We start from the raw sequence: 18889 nt of genomic DNA, 5'->3' as shown, positions 1-18889 counted from the left end.
GTTAAAATCCCCTACTATTATTGTGTTACTGTCTATTTCTCCTCTTATGTCTGTTAATAATTGCTTTATATATTTAGGTGCTCCTATGTTGGGTGCGTAGATATTTACAAGTGTTATATATTCTTGTTGGATTGTTCCCTTTATCATTATGTAGTGCCTGTCTTTGTCTCTTATTGCAGTTTTTGATTTAAAGTCTATTTTGTCTGATATAAGTATTGCTACCCTCGCTTTCTTTTCTTTGCCATTTGCGTGGAATATCTTTTTCCATCCTTTCACTTTTAGTTTGTGAGTGTCTGTAGGTCTGAAGTGTGTCTCTTGTATGCAGCATATACATGGATCTTGTTTTTTTATCCAGTTGTCCACCCTACAGCATTTTATTGGAGCATTTAGTCCACTGACATTTAAAGTAGCTATTGATAAATATGTATTTATTGCCATTTTGTCACTTTTTCTTTTTTGGGGGTGTTTTAGTAGTTCTTCTCAGTTCCTTTCTTTTTCTCTTGCTCTCTTCCCTTGTGGTTTGATGGCTATCTTTAGTAATATGTTTGACTTCTTTTGTCTTACTTTTTTTCCTGCTTGTTATAGGTTTCTGGTTTGTGGTTACAATGAGGATCCTATTTAATATACTACGCATATAACAGTCTATATTGAGTAGATAGACTCTTTAGCTTGACCTCTTTCTAAAAGCACTACTTTTTCACTCCCCTCCCCCACATTATGTTTTTCACATCATATATAGTCTTGTGTTTAGTGTGTGTCTATCCATTACCCTCTTATCATTGAAATAGGTGATTTTAATACATTTGTCTTTTAACTTTCATATTATCTTCACAGGTAGTTGATCTGCTGCCTTTACTATACTTTTACCTTACAAGTGATTTTATTGCCTGTTTTTTGCTGTTGTTTTGGGTTTTTTTGATAATTTTTTTTATCTCTATTTGTAGTCATTGCTTTCCCACTTAAGTAAGTCCCTTCAGCATTTCTTGTAGAACTGGTTTCTTGGTGATAAACTCCTTTAATTTTTGCTTGTCTGGGAAGCTCTTTATCCATTCTGAATGACAGCCTTGATGGATAGATTATTCTTGGTCGTAAGTTTTTTCCTTTTAGCACTTTAAATATGTCATGCCATTCTCTTCTTGCCTGTAGGGTCTCAACTGAGAAATCTGCTGATAGCCTGATGGGCTTCTCTTTATACGTCATTTGTGGCCTTTCTCTTGCTGCTTTTGGGACTCTCTCTTTGTCTTTAATTTTAGACATTTTGATTATAATATGTCTTGGTGTGGGCCTCTTTGGGCTTCTCTTGTTTGGAGCTCTCTGTGCTTCCTGAACTTGGATGTCTGTTTCCTTCCTCAGGTTAGGAAAATTTTCCTCTATTATTTTGACAAATAAATTTTCTTCCCCTTTGTCTCTCTCTTCTCCCTCTGGGACCCCTATTATCCGAATGTTAGCACACTTGATATTGTCCCAGAGTTCCCTTACACTGTTCTCATTCTGTCTAATTTTTTTTCTCTTTTCTGTTCTGCATGGGTGATTTCCTCTAGTCTTTCATCTAGCTCTCTGATCCGTTCTTCTGCTTCCTCTACTCTGCTATGGAGTCCCTCTGGTGAATATCTCATTTCGAGTATTGTATTCTTCATTTCTGATTTTTTTTTAATATCTTCCAGTTCTTTGCTGATGTGCTCACTGTATTCCTCCATTCTTCTCCTCATATCTGTGAGCGTCCTCATTATATTTTGTTTGAATTCTTTGTTGAGGAGGTCACTAGTTTCTGTTTCACTTAATTCTCTTTCTCGGGTTTTGTACTGTTCCTTTGCTTGGAAACTATTCCTGTGGCTCCTCATTATGTCTCTTTGTGCTATTTTCTTTGTACTAGGTGAGTTGGCTATGTCTCCTGATCTTGGAGAAGTGGCCTTATGTATGAGTTGCATTATGAGGCCTAGCAGTGTGCTTCCCTCTCATCACCAGTCCAGAAGATCCAGGAGTGACCCCTTTGTGGGCTACTTGTGTTCTTCTGCTGTGGCAGGGTTGCTCCCACTGCAGGTACCCAGGGAGTCGGATCTTTCCTTCCCTGGGCAGCTATTTGTAAATCCGGTTTGGAGGGGCCTCAGCACTGTTGGCTACAAAGTCTATCAGCACATTCTTATTGCAATTGTTCTCTTAATTGGGTTGGTACCCAGTGTAGCTGGTTGCTAGGCTCAGGGGCGTACAGTTGTGATAGGCCTGAGGCCAACAAGGCTGTTGTCAGTTCTCTTAGGAGTGTAGCTGAGTGGGGCCAGCCCTTGGCATGGGGGCACTCAATTGTTTCATGCTTTGGAAGGTGGGGCTGATCCTTTTTATGGCTATTTGTGAAGTACAAGACTTCTGGTGCTGATAAGCCTCACCCTCCACTGGACCACATACACTGTCAACACAGTCCTGGTCCATGCACACTTCTTAACCCCCTGGAGTGTACCCCAATGCCACACTGCAGAGGCCCCCACCTCTGCCCCTATGCCCCCCACAGTTCATCTGGTCCTCACACAGGCCCTGCCCCACAAAGGCAGATGCCCTTGCCTGCCTGTGGAGGATCAAGGCACTCAGTCATTGCAGGCTGAAAAGTAGCCTGAGGGCTTGCCTTTAGGCGGGGCCAGTCCCTAGGGCGGGTTGCCTACCCTGGCTGAACTGGATTAAATCTGGGCTCTAGTGGGTGTGGCAGACTCCTGGGCTAACAGCCCAAGGGATGCACCTCAATGGCCCCCACCTGTGTCATGTCCCTATCAGCATGCCTGGACCAGCTCAGAACAATGGCCCCCACCAATGTCTCAGTCTCTGGAGAGGACCCTCCTCTCACCAAGATACCCCCAGAGCCCACCAGGTGAGTCTTGTTTCCCCAAAGGACAGTCAGCCTTCTCTCTGGTGATTTTAGGTTGCTGCAATGAGTGAGTTTGTGTTTGGGCCCTTTAAGACCCGGATCTTTCGGCTTTCGGCTGGTAGCTTTTCTCAGGCTGTCCTCACTGCAGTTAATAGCCAGCAAAGCCAGACAGTAAGACCCCCCATCTCAGTTGGGCTGAGTCTGAAGGATGGTTAGAGCAGTATTGCCCCAGCTCCGGACCTCACTCTTCCAGGGAGGGCTCGTACCTTAGGGTGGCTCCTGCCTGGCCAGCTGAGAAGCTCCGCTGCTCCCAAAGGTGGCTTTTTTCCTCTCCGGCAGGAGTTACTGCCTCTTCTGCTTTCGTCAGGACTGTCCCTTGTCGTGGGGGTTCTTTTTATCCAGTTTTCAGTTTTCAATCCAGGATGATTCTTCCCAACGTTGTTGTAACCTGGTTGTGTTCATGGGAGGAGGCGAGTTCAACGTCTGCTCACAGCACCATCTTGACAAGATCTACAATTTTTTTCTTATTTTGCTCCGCTAGAAGGATTTGAAAGATCTTATCAATTTTGTCTAATATATTGATTATTTTGTCGATCTATTGCTATTTTGAGTAATGTATTGATTATTTGCAGACTCAAAACATTGTTTCTTTAAATTAACCTTATGGGCAATTGAATTTTCTGGGTACTTTTATCGCATAAATGATTATTAAGGTAATTCTCCCTAGTTTTTTTCCATACAGAATTGATTTATTAAACCCAAATATAAAATCTTCTATTTAATGATATCTTTTCAGTTAAGTGTTACATTCCAATATTTTAAACAAATTTGGTCAATCTGTCTAATTTATTTTATAATATTTATTGAGAATTGTGCATCTCTTCACCATAATCTAGAGAAAAGTAACAGAAATCACTGTAATTTTAATGTCATTTTTCCCTAAAGGACTTGAAATTCATCCCCTCCTATAGCTTTCATGCCCTGGTCTTCTGGAGTAACAGATATATGGAATTGAAGCAAAGGCAGCTTGAAACATCCTTTGTAATTGCTCTTCTCAGGAAATGAGATTTTAGTGTGGATCTGGAGGACATTTCAGGGAGTTTCTAGTTAAACACATTTTTAGCTGACTTTAGGAGTAACCCTGATAGGACCGGCTACAATGACATTAAGTTGTATGAATGTCAGTATCTTAGGGAGTCAGTTTGCCCAAGAACTAAATATGTAATGACTTTTAAAGAATCTTCAGAAATAGACCATGTATAGAATTCTGTACTACTAATATGTCTTTATGCAATGCATTTGCTTTGGTGTGAAAACAAGGTTTAAACGATGAGTGTAGATAATCACAGGCAAATTCAGTGAAAATGCAAGTATTAGGATCCACATCCATAACTGTTTCTACAAAATATTTGACTCAATTTGTTATTTTCTGTCTTGAGTAGATGGAATTGCAAGATATAAAATAATTTGAAAGTTTATGGCATAAGCTGGTAAAAGGCTAGAAAAAACATATTAAGTACAAAAATAGAAATTTTGGGACTGGCCCTGTGACCGATTGGTTAAGTTCGCGTGCTCAGCTTTGGCGGCCCAGGGTTTGGCTGGTTCAGATCCTGGGCGAGGAAATGGCACCACTCGTCAGGCCACATTGAGGTTTCATCATACACAGCACAATTAGAAAGACCCACAACTAGAATATACAACTATGTACTGAGGGGGCTTTGGGGAGAAGAAGAAGAAAAAGGAGAAAAAGATTGACAACAAACATTAGCTCAGGTGATAATCTTAAAAAAAAATAGAAATTTCATGTACAGTCAAATTACTTGTCAATAGGAGGAGAGGATTTAGTAGAGAAAACTTATTTTAGATGAGGAGAAGTGAGTAATTTTAATGCCCATTTTAATTACAGTCATTCATCTTTTAAAAGTGCAGAAATAAACTTTTATCAATTATAGTAATTACACACATATTATAACAGAAATACCTAAACATTTCACATAATTTTTTATTTTCTATTTTCTCATCTTCTTGTCATTAATGTTCATCAAGATATGCTTAAGTCATACACTTCATGAAATTTTTTATCCTGTTTTAATCTTTCATAGATGATCAAAGTATAACAATATCTCTCATTAATTTTCTGATAATATTGTTTTCCCGTAAATGATCAATAGCTGGCATTGAAAGAGGTCCCTACTTTTTAAGATTCATTTTTTTAAAATATCAGATTTTATTGAATGTTGTTAGACAGATAAATATGTGAGCCATCCATTTTCCTTAATCAGAAAATAAGAACCAGAATAGAGAATAGCTGCTGTTTATATCCAAAGGGGACTGAAGCATTGGAGGTACAATAACTTTAGGAGGAGGATAGGGAGAGTCAAAGCTGTACTTGTCAAGCTTCATTATTTTTGATGGGCGATGTCAGAGTCAGGGTTAGTAGCGGCACTCAGCCTTCAGTCGAACCTCCAATGAAATGAAAAGCCATAAAGTTATTTTGGAAGGCTGTATCCAGGATATAACTAAGTTTTTGAGGGGTGTAAATAATATTTTATGTAATATTTTTTTGTGTAATAATTTTTAATGATGTCAAAAATGTAGCAGTTGTGTTTGTATACCTGCTTAATTGGACTTAATCAGTTAAATAAGCTATCATATGTAAAACTCTCCTTAATGAAGCCTCTAAAAATCCATCATGCCATTTAGATCAGTGCAAATTCAGAGAAATATTTTCAACAGAGTGGGCAACTCCTATAAAGTTTAAAAAATGAAAGTTTTATAAATTCTGTAATATATCTGATGCTATTTAGAAATAGAGAGAAATGGCATATCCATGATACTTTCACACACATGGCATTTTTTTTGCCTATAAGAGGTAAATAAGTCAGAAAGAAAAACCTAATAGCCAGAAAACTAGTGGCATTGAAAATAGGAGAAGATATAGGTGACCACAAAGTGTGAAGTGTAAATTAGGAGAAAGTAGATAAAGGACAATAAAGGGAGAAAACCTAAATCATTTTTTTCTAATAGAGAGAGTTTCCATATGAAATGTCACATATAAAATTGCTGAAGAAAATCAGTTTGCTCTTCAACTCTACAACTTACATAAGTAGAAATGAAAGAAATTTGTTAAAATATAGAGCGGCTACAGCAAAATACAGGGAAGCTCTACATCAAGGATAGATGTATTGTCTACTGCTATGTAACAAATTACCCCAAAACTTAGTGGCTTCACAACGACAAAGTTTTATTATCTCACAGTTTCTGTGGATCAGGAATTCTTAGTTGGGTAAATCTGCATGAAGTTTTCCCAGGACGTTGCAGTCAAGCTGTTCACTATGGCTGCAGTTTCATGTGAAGGCTTGACTGGTGGTGCTGGTGGTGGTGGAGAGGACGCTTCTAAATTCATTCACATTATTGGTTTCAGTTTCTTGTTGGCTGTGCTTCTCCACTGTGCTGCTTCACAACATGTCAACTGAATCTCCCAGAGAAATAAATTTGAGAAACAGCAAGGGAGAGAGAGTACCCAAGACAGATGTCATGGTCTTTTATAAACTAATCTCAGAAGGGACATCCCATCACTTCAGCTGTATTTTGTGCATTAGAATCAATTCAATATGTCCAGTCTACATGCAAGAGGAGGGAACTAAACATGGTGCAAATACCAGGAGGTATAAATCCCAGTGGGCTATCATAGAGCCTGCTTTCATGATAGACATTAGTAAATATCTCTGAATTGTGCTGTAGGCAATCCAATCACTTAAGCTAAGAGGAAAACCAAAGCCAAAGGAAGGAAACGAACATATTAAGGTGGGTGGCACATAAAGAATAATGAATGCTAAATTAGAAAAATAAACAGAAAACTAACTAGATTGAATCGAGTAATGTAATGGTTCGGGCACTTGGGATAAGGAGAGAAGAAAATTTAGAGCTATTCTGAAGTAACTACTGAAGGGTAATCTCACTGTATACTTCAGTGAGGCAAAGAAAAAAGTTGGGGGCAGAAAAATAATACTTTTGTTAAATGAAAAAAGGCTTGATACTGGAAATAGGAAGATGGAAGATGGTGAATAAAAACTAGAGTAGTACAAACTAGGTGTGATTAGGATGTTTATGAAGATTCCGATAAATAAGAAATTTCTCTCAAAAATGTGAGTCAACAAAACACAGAATTTGGCAGTCGATTGGATATGAGTTTTGAGAATCACAGAACACTTTTAAGAATACAAACCATGTATTGAGCTCTGATAATGTTCCAGGCATAGTTTTGAATATTTTAGTTCTCTAATTTAATTAAAACAATTCAAATGAATGTGATTATAGAAGGCATTGTGTTCAACTTCCTAACACCCGCTATTACCCCAGTAGAATAATTTAAGCCAATTATCGTAACTCCAATCCCTTTGAGGACAATCTGTTCAGAAGTGGGTTAAGATCCATTTTTGGAGAATGATTTGTGAGAAGTCTACTCTAGTTGTCTGGAATACCCTTTTTCTTTCCTAAGAGAGACTCAGAAGGAAAAACAAGATGTCTCTTCTTCCCCTGGATTTTGTGATATTTGTACAGAAAGCTTTAAAAAAGCTATATCTTGTTACTAGCCAAAGGATGAGGTCAATACCAAAGATAGCAAATCTTTTCTAATTATTAAAGCTCTAGTAATATTTTCAGGATAAACTCATTCTAAGATAAAAACATCTCTTGAATTCTCAATTTTGCCAAAACATAGAATTTTTATTTAAAAGTTATTTTTCTTTCCTTCTCTTTTTCACTATTTCTAGAAGGAAGAATATTGAATAGAATCCCAGATATATTAACAGTTTTTTCTCTTTTCTTGTAAGACAGAAACATGTTATATCCCTTTAACCTCTAAACTGAGAAAGAAATGCAAAAATGGAAAGACAGTAGATTGGTGGTATGAAATTAACAAGTTGGCATCTGTAGCAGATATCTACTTACTGCCAAACATTTACCCAAAGAAAAACATTCTTTGCTGTCAAATTTTATTAGAGTTTGCACTGAACAAGGAAAAGGTCTCTCAGGGATATTTCTTGTTTGACAAGAAATGAACACAGTGTCATTCTGGTTTCTGTTTGTGGGAAGACAAAAATAAACGCTTATTTCAGTAATTGTGGTATCTTCAGAGTTCAGGCATTCTGCCCATCAAAAATAAATTGTGGGATATGGTATAGCATCAAGTAACAACTGCTGCTACCCACTCCTAATTCTTTGGAATTACTATAAGAGGCAAAGTACTGAGCTGGGGGAATATGGAGAAGCCAATCCTGAGGGCAAAGTGGGAATCAAAATAAATAGTGTGCTTTCTGTAGCACTTCTCAGAGCTTGGGTGGTACAGCACTATGCACTGAGGTTCAGTCTCTGGAGAATTTGAGCTGTCATCTCTCCAAATCCTATCACTAGTGGCCCTTGTGTTTGCTGTTCTGCTGGTGATTGTTTATCTTCAGATTATTTTCAACCATTCAGCAAATAGTTATTTGATGTCTACTATGAGCAAAATACTGCAATAGATATACCCCGGTTCCAGGCAGTTCACATTTTGCTATTCTATATTTCACCCTCATCTTATTTGATGTTATCTAATAGACACACTCATTTTTGACAGTGACAATGCACAGATCTAGAGTATAGCAAGCGGAATTAGAATTCAACTTTAAATTCTTTATTTCAAAGGATATGTGGACTGTAAATAGCACATACCCTCTAACTAATAGGGATAAATATCATGGTTATTGAAATACCGTACCAGGCATTTTAATATATTATGATTAATTCTCTCATCCTACTCATTTCTAACCAAACATATGAGACTGGGAAGCAGTTAAGGTACAAGAAAACTAAGCTAGTTTTTCTATAGTTTGCATCTAACACACTGGTCCTTTAGTGCAAAAGTATGATGTAGGCTGAAAACGGCTGTCTTCATCTATAGTCCCCAAAGCTCATGGTTCCCAACCATAAAGCTTGGTTATTCTAATACTTTCCACTGTATCTGTCTTCCTAGCATCACTGCAGTTCATTTGCAATCCTAGGTTTGAGGACTATACACAGACACCTTCTCTAAAGCACCTAGACTATTTTTTCTTGGATAAGCAATATTCTTGGAGAAATGACTTAATTCCATCTTTCTTGAATTCCCTTCCCGTCCCCCTGCCCCCTGGTGCTACAGATCAACTGTGCCCTTTCCACTTCTTTTCATCTTAGAGTGTTAAAACTCTAGGTTCTTCATCAGACCGCGTTCTATGTTCTAGACCAACTTCAAACCACTTTGATTCCCTCCCCTCCCCATTTCACCTCACCGACTTTCTGTTCTCCACCCAAATTTGTAAATCCGACCTTCTCCTCCTTCATACAGTAAATGAGTCCATCCTTTTCTTTAAACCTCTTGCACAAAAAATTATGTCCATATTCTTATCACACATCAGTGCATCACAGAGACAGCATAGCTTAGCAGAAAGAACTTGAACATGATCTTTGGAAAAAGCTATGGAGTCATCAGTGTCATTATTGTTGTTACTATTAAGCAGACCTGTTAGTGAAAGTCTGCCATACACAACTGCCTTGTCTTGGAAGATCTATAAGATATAAATGAATTGAGACATATTCTAACATATAGTGAGTGCTCCCCACTCTCCTCTTCCTAAAAATGTTACAGAAATCACTGGAGACATGACATGGAAAAAAGACTAAAATTTCAGCGGAAATGTGAAACTGGAGCTAAGGATGAGTAGGAGAAATATAAGCCCATTCATCATTATAATTCCAAAATGTGTTGTCAGATGGCTTCAGAGTTTTCACAAGGCATTGACGACTCCTCTATGATTTGAATAGTGCTCCTCCCACTCTCCTTGCCCCCAACACAAAAAATCATGTCTACCTGGAAAATGTGACTGTGACCTTATTTGGAAATAGTTTCTTTGAAATGTAACAAAGTTAAGAGAAATGTAACCAAGTTAAGATGTGGTCATACTGGATTAGGGTGGGCCCTAATTCAATGACTGGTATTCTTATAATAAGAGGGAAAATTTGACACAGATAGGGAAACAGGGAAACTATATGATGATGAAGGCAGAGATTGGAGTTATGCAGCTGAAAACCAAGGAATCAGAAAGATTGCCAGGGAATTACCAAAATCTGGAAGAAGCAACAAAGGATCTTCTCTTAGAGGCTTCACAGAGAGCATGGCCTTGCCAACACCTTGATTTCAAACTTCTAACCTCCAGATCTATGGGACAATAAATTTCTGTAGTTTAAAGCCACTTAATTTGTTACAGCAACACTTAGAAACTAATACAAGTGTTTTGAGTTATTCTATACCATAGAGCATGTAGTATATCTACAGGATAGGGGTTCACATTCTGAATCAAAAAGATGGGCTTATGCCTCAGCTCCACCATGAAGTACTGTGGCTTTGGGCAAGTTATTTATGTTTTCCAAATCTCAATTTCCTCACGTGAAAAATGAAAATAAAAATTGTGTCTTCTTCATTTGGTTCTAGCATGAAAAAACAATAATGTGTATAAAGCACTTGTCACATTGCCTGGAATTTTGTAAGAGCTCTATAACTGACCTATATTATATTTATTCAAATATAATGACCTCATAAGAGTGACCCTAAAAGTCAGAGCACATTTAGTGAAATGACCCTTAGGATATAAGACATAATCGATAAATATCTTTATTCCTTCCCACAGAACAGCTGGCGCCTCTCAGATGCACACTGATGCATTTTCACATTAAGTCACCCCAATACCAGGATTTCAGTAGCACCTGGATGCATATAATTCTCCCTAGCATCACTCTATCCTCTTGAAAATGGGGAGGTACATAATATATTATATATGAATGGGCTTGGAGGTAAGTTACTAACTTTTTTCACCCTTTTCTTCCCTTTGCAGTAAAACCACATTGAATTCATGAGACTTTTGTGTTTTCCTGACCTGTATATCTGCCCAGAGAGCACACCGCCTTGCCCATGGTTGAAGCTCAATAATTTGTCAAACAGGAAAGAAGATCTACATAAAATGAGGATCACGTAGACAGACTAGCATTGCTCAGAGATGTTAGGATATAAGAAGTGGGAGAAGGCTTCAGCAGCCATCAGAGCTTGAGCTGACATCAGTGGTTCTTAAACTGTGTGTGTCTAGTAATCATCTGGAAAGCCCAGCTCCCACCCTCAAGAGATTACAATTCCTAAGGTCAGAATCTGGACCTAGAAATTGAGATTTCTACAGGTTCTCCAGGTGATATTGTTACAGGTGGTCTGGGAGTCGCGCTTTGAGAGATGCTGGCCTGTGTGAGATTTCGATCCACTAGAGCCTACCAGCTTCATTTTAGAGATATTTTTGAAACATATCTGAAGGCGTTAAAGTCTAAAATCCCCCATTTTCTTCAAGTTCTCAGATCAAAATTCTACATAAACATATCTCCCATTCCACTCTCTTGTTCCTATCCCCCATTCAGCTCAACTAGATGTACCAAAAAAAAATCCTCAAACTGTTATCCATGTGGTTACTTTGCCAAAAGTATAATTTTGGAAATAAGCCTTTGAGTGCAGGCTTTACTTGTAACTTCAGGGTAGTCTTAGGACCTGCTCTAGTTGCTGCAGCCCTATTATAAGAGTGGCCCATCACCACTGCTGCACATTAGAATTACGTGTGGAGCTTTAAAATATCCACACCTCAGACCAATTAGCAGAATTTCTGGTTCAGTCCCAGGGCATAGGGATGCTTAAATTAACTCTCATGTGCAGCCAGGGTTGAGAAACACTGCCTGAACCGAATAGATTTATCAGAGGCTCTATGACCATGGTCTCTGCCTGACAATAGGAAGAAAATTCCTGTGATTCTGAATCGTCTGATTCTCTGAACTCATATAACCTCAGAATTCTTCACAGAATATGTGTATAAGCATGAGGCTATAGACAATGAGATGTAACAACTCTTTTGCACTCCAAATTTCGGCAACAAAGGCTTGTTTTTTAAAAAATGGCCTACTACAGAAGATGGCGATCTAGTGCCTAGTATTGAACACGCTCACTGTCGCGGCCGCAGTTCGCTTCCCAGTCAGGGAATCACACTACCCGTCTATCGATGTTCATACTGTGGTGGCTGCGTGTTGCTGTGATGCTGAAAGTTACGCCACCGCGATTTCAAATATGAACAGGGTCACCCATGGAGAATGGGTTTCAGCATAACTTCTAGACTAAGACAGACTAGGAAGAAGGACCTGACCACACACTTCTGAAGAAATTGGTCTTGAAAACCCTATGAATAGCTGTGGAGCGTTGTCTGATATAGAAGGTGAAAGGATGGCGCAAAAAGACCTGGTTGGGCTCCGCTGTACTTTATACAGGGTCGCTGGTAGTTGGAATCGACTCTATGGCACTAAAAAGAAACTAGAGAAAAAGTCTAAGAGGAGGAAAATACTATAACCCACATATAATTAGCTTAACATCAAAAGAGAATGGGAGCATACGCTGAAAAAGAGAAACTTCTATAGAACTCTAGTTTGCCTTGGACCTCTCTTCTAACAGAATAAATTTAACAAATGGGAAGAATCTTCAAAAAAAAGTTTCATGTTTCATATTTTGCTTTAGATACTGAATATGTTTTGGCTTAGAATAAATTGTTCTTATTAAATGAATCAATATTACTTTATAATAATAAGTGAGACCCAGACTTATAAATTATTTTTAGTTCCTGATTTTAACTGTGTATTTTCATCCTCTTAAAGACTAAACAGTTAAATATATCAAGACTGAAAAACTACCTCAGTGTCCTCTACACAAATACACATACATCCTTGCATATCTCTCCATGACAGTATCTGAAAGAAAATAAGCTAGTGATGAATAAACTACTCCGAGTGTAACACTTTCAAGGTAAGATGGGTGAAAAGAGAATTGATTTTGCTGCAACAAATTGGAGTAAGCACGATGTGGGCATGGCTATGCGTCAGGAAGAACTAGTAGAGCTCCAATCTACTCGATCCAGTGAAATCTAATCAAAACAAGTGGTAATCTTTAAGAAGGTTTGAAATAAACTGTTTGAAACACTTTTATCTACTTTAGAGGTTGTTAGTCTCACCTAACTTTACTTTTCACCCAGAATAAGTGGACATTTATTTACTAGATTTAATTATTAAGCAGAAGGGGGAGAAATTATAAATGTTTGTCATATTTGGTGAGAAAGCAATTGCCTGATGTTTTCACTAGTTTCTTCTATTTACAAGGAAAAAGAGACCCACTGTATCTCAGAAAATACTCAATCTGAATGACTGCATGGAAATATTATGAAAACAGAAGTCACGAGTAAAATTTTCAAAGAAAATCTATATCTATTCTATGTACTTTAAACCAATATATATCTATTCGATCTATTAATCATAAACATATTAGTGAATAAGTTATTTGGGTTTGTAGACTTCTATATGAAGTATTTTGGCATAACAGAAGTTTATATTTTAATATAACTCTCCATTCATTTGCTCTAGATTACTTCATCTAATTAAGTGATAGTGATTCTTTGACTCATCATCTGACGTTTTATGGAGAACTACAAAGAGCTTCCTGAAGAGGTTCAACAGTCACCATCTTAGCCTTATGATGAAGACAGTATAAACTGTGATCCCCTCATCAACAAATATCCTTGTATCATGGTAGGTATAGATTATGAGATTGTGTTACTAGCAGACTATTTCTTGGAATCACGAAGTATCTTGAAACTATTGGGATTAGAAAAAAATCTCACGAGCAAATCATCAATGTCTGATAGGCAAGATGTAGCAAAGAAGGTACAGTCTACAAAATTTAATCTTTGGCATCTTATTTCTAAGAACTCTGTGGTAAAGAAACACTAGTATTCATTCCCAGCCAAGCAGAGCTCACAGTGTTGATGCACCAAATCAAGGTCTGACAGGACAAACCCATCAAGTTGGAAATGTTTTAGGACCACTTCACAGATTCTAAAAGATACTAACCATTAAAGAAAAAGATGAGCCAATTATCTAAAGGTGAGGAATTCCTTAAGTTACACAAATTTTCTGAGCAGCTTTGTCTCAAACAAACAGTAAATTTGACATTCTAGGTATCATAAATGCTACAAATTCTGAAATGAATTGAAATACTTTTTATTAAAGTGTACTTTTTTATAAATCTGTAGATTTTAGTATTTTCATATATCTTAGTTTTTTCCTAAAATTATTGTATATTTATATTATTATTACCCAACAAGTTCATGAGTATTTATAAATTTTAATGGAGATAACCAATTGATGAAATCTACCTAAACAAAGATTATCTTGTGAAATACAGTTTGGTAATTTGTTAAAAGAACTAAATGGAATTGTGTTAGGTATCTTCTACAAAATGCATAATCCTCCCGTATGTTCTCTTGCAAATTATCTTGAGGTGATAGTTTTGTGATAGATTGTAAAGAAACCCCTCTTATTGTTTTCTTATATTAGCTGGCTCTGCTGATACAAGTAAAAGAACAATGGTTTATCGAGTGGGCAATCGAGCCAAGTGATCATCTGCACATTTTGGATGATGAATAGATTTGGAAACTTTATGCTAATGAATAAATTATAACCTCATTGTACTCAGTCCTGTTTAAGTGAAATGACTAGAGGAAAAAATACTATGGGAAGAAACTATTGCCTGAAATTTTGTTTAAAATTTAGAATGCAAATCAAAGTATCTTACAAGGTAAAATCGCTATCCGCTAGAAATAATGACCATCCTAAATTTCCAATGTATTCTTTTGCTTAATTTATTCACAACCGTAGCCACTTATCAATCGATGTTTTACACTTTGAAATAATTTATTCATATGATTCATGTTTTATTCTTCTAATAGAACCACAGCTGTGAGAAATCTCATTGTCTATTGAAATAAACTTGAACATTTCTGGTTATGTACTCAATTTGATATTGTAGTCAGATTTTCAAATAGCTAATTGATAACAAAGCTGATTTACGGTCTACATATTTCCAAATTCAGTACCTAATGAAAATAGCTACCTACAGATTAAGGTTACAATTATCTAACTTCCATAAAACAAATTAAAAATATGAGCTCTAGGATATTGGCCCATGAATATGATGCATATTATTTTTGACCAATTTACTTCTTGCTAAAGAACCTCTGCCTGACAAATTGTATCCCTGAGGTCAGTGTACAATTGAAGTTTTTAATAATGCCATTTCCTGCACTATTAAATACTGAATATCTCAAAGAAATAGATAATGTCGTATTACTTAGTAAAGATAAGAGCACATATGCATATATAAAACAGTTTGCATGAAATATATGCATTTTCAGTTAAAACAGAGTTTTGGAGAGAAGATATCTGTATTTTGACCAATAGACAAAATCATTCACATCCTTTCCATCGCCAGCTCCTTCCTCAAAGGCAATCATTGTTAATAGTTTCTTGTGAATTATACTAACAATTTTTTAAGCATTGTATAGGAAACAAAACATACACAGAAACAATTATTTGTTCTGTGACAGATAAAACAATGAAATAAGATGTTGAATCTTTACCTCAAAGAGCTTATAATAAAGAATTCTAGGGGCAAAGTGATTTATAATGTATTTATCATCTAGACATACTTCCTTATCACTTGTACATAGTATTGGTGCCAATCGCTATTTACAACTACAAAGATATTCCATAGGGCGAGTGTCAGAACCTACACAACTTAATCAGCCTAGCAATATCCTCCATTTCTGTTTAGCCTAGAAGAGTTCATTCCATAGCTTCCACTTTGTCGGGGATTAAACCAACTCTCAACTCTTTAGAACTACAGTTTTGGCTTTGGGGAAATTACTCAAAGTCTGTGTTTCGTACATTCTTCTTTTCTAAAGTGTGTATAACAATAGCACCTATATATAGAGAAGTGAGCTGCAGATAAAATAATGTATTTATAATTCGTGAGCATCACACATATTAAGTGCTCAATGTATGTTTCTATCATTTTACTCTGAATCAATATTATTATTATTATTATTATTATTATTATTGAGGAAGGTTAGCCTTGAGGTAACATCTGCTGCCAATCCTCCTCTTTCTTGCTAAGGAAGACTGGCTCTGAGCTAACATCTGTGCCCATCTTCCTCCACTTTATATGTGGGATGCCTGCCACAGCATGGCTTGATAAGTGGTACATAGGTCCACACCTGGGATCCCAACTGGCGAACCCTGGGCTGCTGAAGCAGGACTTGAGAACTTTACCGGTGTGCCACCAGACTGGGCCCAATATTATTTTTATTATAAAACTACATCTTAGCATCAAAATGACAGGTGGTTATGAGGAGTAGCAAACAGATTATAACAGTATGTTGATATTTGACAATTGCAATAAATAGGTCTTTGATTAAGAACTTTGGGTTCAAATACACTTACTTTAAACCACTTCCTCCATATCAGGATGCAAAGTAAAGAGCAGACCATATCTATATATATGTGTGTGTTTGTGTGTGCTTGTGTGCACATATGTGTTTAGTTTGCATTCAGGTGTAATGGGAACATTCGTTAGAGATGGTAGCAATAACTCCTCATTTTTCAAGACATATTATATATATGCTCTGGGCATTTTGCTTAGAATATCTCAAACATTTCAACATAATATGGATATGTTATCACACTCCATCTCACACCTGAAGAAACTGAAGCTCACCAAGTTTAACTGGTTTTTTTCAATGACCATACTTAGAAAGTGGTAGAGATTGGGTTCAAACTAAGAGCTGTCTTAAAGATACGTTTTATTCAATAAAACATGAAAACAGAAAACTGTAGTACTTTACTTCGTAAAATAAGCTATAATGGAAAAATGCTATTGGAGCACAGAAGGAGGCTTGATTTATATAAGTTGATGTTAGAAATAAAAATCCAACTGAATGTTGGTTTTCTTTTTAATACAAAAGATTTAATTCAATTAATTATATTAATATTTTAACATAAAATATAATTCATAAAGAAATGCAGATTGTAGCTGCCCCTGATGCAGGAAGGGTTAATAATCACTGGAAAAGTCTTACCACCAAACTGTGACCCAGAGGTGAAAAGGCTGGTCAGCCAATGTCGGGGACCTCCATGGCAGGGCAACCTAAGACAGGTGCAGTCGCCTGGGGGCACAGATGGAGACAGGATATCGATACTGGGGGCAGAAGGGGCTGTAACCTAGGAGACCTTGCCTGCTGTGAGATAAAAATATATGAGCACAGCAATAACATGATAATATCAAAACAGAGGCCGAGGGAGGGCTCCTTGAGAAATCACTAAGAATTCTTGGCATTTGCTAATTACTTCATCCAGAACACCTGTATATGTTTAACAGCTGTAAGCTATGTATATATTGAAACACTGGTTATAATAAACTCAGAGTAGCCATCAGCCCTCTCCGCATCTATCCTGATGTGTACATTGGATTGTGACACCAACACAGATTTATATTTTATATATATAACTAATATATATTTGTACAAAACCATTAATTAATATTAATATATTGCTTTTAAGTTTATAGCTATAGAGTTACAGATTTATATTATAATCACCACAACTTCTTAATGTTAACATTTTCCAAATTAACTTCAGATCTATTAAAAATAAAAGAAAGAAACAAAGAAAACATTAGAGATTCAGCTAAACTCCAGCTTTTTCCCTATCTCTCTAGTGGTTACACCTTTCTTAAGTTTAATGTATGAAGTAGATCCATGTATGTTTAGGATAAATCTCAAATCTTGATTCAGTAGTTTTAGATCCAGATTCCATTTAAATATCTCACATACCCACCTCTCATTTCCATCAACCAACAACAGCTAAAACAGAATGTGCAGTGTGAAGATCTTCAGACTGCTATTTACATGGCTCCCCTGAGTAGCTTAGCTTATGTTTTCTTATCTCACAGATTAAAATTGGCTATAATAATCAAAATTTTAATGATGGCTTTAAATCAAGAAGATAATGTTAAATTTACATTGTCATATAAGGAATTAGAGAGGTGCCTACCAGATTTTAGTAATATTTATGTTAAAATGACATATGTGAAAGAAAACTTTTAGTCTTTAACAGGATAAAACACAGGATTTAAAAAAAAACGCACACATTTATCTAACATTTGGTTGACTTCTTATTGATGCTGTACAAATTACATTTTTCTTTATGCAATTTAAGAGCATTATATCTAAAGGTAAAAGAATAAACCTCCAGGTTATTGCCAAGAATATTTTATATCTGTGATAAAAGTTCCACTGAGATTTCAGATGGAGATACATAGCCAGGGTTGAATTTAAATAAAGCATTGACTTCCAGCATCTTTTCTGACTTCTAAAGGGCACTTGAAAAATAAAGAAGGACAGTAGCTGCGATTTGTGATGATTTTAAATGTCTTTGATACTTTGGGTTTTTCTCCAGGGTAAAACGAGAGCATGGTTTGGTTGCCATGTGGGCTCAGCAACTTCCTAGCAGGGGCCCTTTGAGGAATAACTCAGCGGGGTCAGTAAGAATTAAAGAGGAGTGACAAACAGACCTGTACTTCCCTCTGGGAGAATGAATGTAAGGAAGTGGCTTTGCCTTTTCTATGCCTGAAGGCATATGAATATGGTCTCTATAGAGTCTTTCAGAAGTAATATTTAATTCACTTTCTATTTGAGTTCAGAGAGTGGGTATTGAACTAATAGCTTAAAGGGTGTGCTTTTCATTTCTTTATCAATAAAATAATTTGGGAGCCTCCCACATATTAGAGTATAAAAATAGCATAGAGTCCCTCAACCACTGTTTAGCAAAAGAATTGTTTCCTTTTTAATTCTTTTTACCTCTTACCTCCTAAAATTGGATTGCTGGTGCAAAGACTTCAAAGTTAATGCTAAATGAAGCACCATAATTAAGACTGGGAATCACAGATGATAATTTCCACCTCAAAAGCCGGTGTAACCGGCAGCCTAGTAACCAATAACAGAAATGGACTAGGCTGTATCTCCAGTTTTAAGGATTAACTTGAATTATCAGAATATTATGAAA

The sequence above is a fragment of the Equus quagga genome, chromosome 2, assembly GCF_021613505.1.
Source record: "Equus quagga isolate Etosha38 chromosome 2, UCLA_HA_Equagga_1.0, whole genome shotgun sequence".
Lineage (NCBI taxonomy): Eukaryota > Metazoa > Chordata > Mammalia > Perissodactyla > Equidae > Equus > Equus quagga.
Note: the sequence above shows the minus strand (reverse complement) of the source record.